Source organism: Diospyros lotus, chromosome 10 (genome assembly GCF_014633365.1).
Source record: "Diospyros lotus cultivar Yz01 chromosome 10, ASM1463336v1, whole genome shotgun sequence".
Taxonomy (NCBI): Eukaryota; Viridiplantae; Streptophyta; class Magnoliopsida; order Ericales; family Ebenaceae; genus Diospyros; species Diospyros lotus.
In genome coordinates this window covers 14840433-14841981 of record NC_068347.1, presented here as the reverse complement: position 1 = coordinate 14841981, position 1549 = coordinate 14840433, and positions in this window count along the sequence as shown.

Sequence of the window (1549 nt, the reverse complement as noted above, 5' to 3'; positions counted from 1 at the left end):
GTACTAATTACAAAAAAGTCTCTCATGAGGCGCATGGAGGCGAGAGGTATTTTGGTCATAATACCCCTTTATGTAGCCCAAGATGTACAAAAGTGATGTACATGTAGCATGACTTTTTCTGTAAACCTGTCTCCCTCTTATGCAAACCGATCTCCCTTCTATAAACCCTTGTCCCTCTCTGGCTCTCTCTAGTTCACTCACCTCGCCTCTTGCTCTCACTCTCGCTCAAGGCTCACGCTCCCCCTCGCCCTAGCCTCTCGGTCTGTAGATGAGGAGGTCGCATCTGTGGCTACTGGATCCGGCTCTCTAACTCTTGCTCTCCCTGGGTGACTGGGCCGCTAGCCTCTCTTCATTGCCATTGGGACACTTTGGTTCCATCTTTTAAGGTTTGATTCAATCTTTGGTGTTGCTTTTGTCTTTCGGATTCCCCCCTCTCCCTTCTTAGTGGATAGTTTGGTTTCGTATCTCACATTTTTTTTGTTTTGGTAATGCTTGTTGCTGCTACTTCACAACCAGCTTTGTGCAGGTTGTATAAGGGTACAAATGGTATACGCGTATATATATATTTTATATCTTTACTATTCCATCTCTTAGAATGTTAGATTTTAGAATGCATGGTTTTTTGGATACCTAGTTGTTGAAACATTGATGATTTTACTCTTTGTAATTTGGGTTGTTTCTTACTTTGCCAATTTTGTTGCTATGTAAAAATGATGAAAACTTTTGTATGTTTTGATATATTTTTTTTTCTTGTAATGAACGAGTGAAATTAAAAAGTAGCCTAAAAAATTGCTAGGAAATGAATTAAACTATGAAAAAAAAATTAATTTTTTATCTTTTTTTAATGAATTTACAAGGGAGAATGGAGGCCTATTACCCAATGAGGGCGGGGAAAGAGAATTGAATAGTATACCCAGCCCAGATGAGGGTGGGGAAGGGGATGGGAATGGGCATGTTGAGGAGGGGTGTAATATCCCCAATTAATTAAATGAAATTAAATTAATTAAATTAGTTAATTTGTTAAAATGAGAGGCGGTGCGTGTGCTAAGTATCAAAAAAATTTGATATTTTTGTCTCTCACTGAAGCTTCTTGAAGCTTCTGGCCGAGATGGGGAAATAGAGAGGGAGAGAGAAGGAGGGAGGCTTGATGTAGCTTTAGCCATGGAAGCTGGCCGAGAGGAGCTTGGCCATGGCAGCCGAGCAAAGCAACGCACAGCGGAGGTTGCGGGCGGTGGAGTAGATGCGACAGGGGCTAGTGATGGAGCTGGTTCGCGGTGGCGCGAGGTAGCAGCTAAGAGCTCAAGGTTCGACCATGGTAGCAGGTAGTTGTAGCGCAGGGGAGGTGAGCCGAGGGCGACTGCGACTGGCGGTGGTCGCTCGACTATTGGTTGAGGTCGATGATGGCCGGAGGCAAGCTCGGCGACCAGCGGAGGGTCGGATGGTGAAGGCCGGCCACGGCCATGCGTGGTTGCAGGCGGCTTGGACGCGTGAGGAAGATAGTGAACATGAGCGCGCGCGCGAGAGAAGAAGAAGAAGAAGAAGAAGAAAG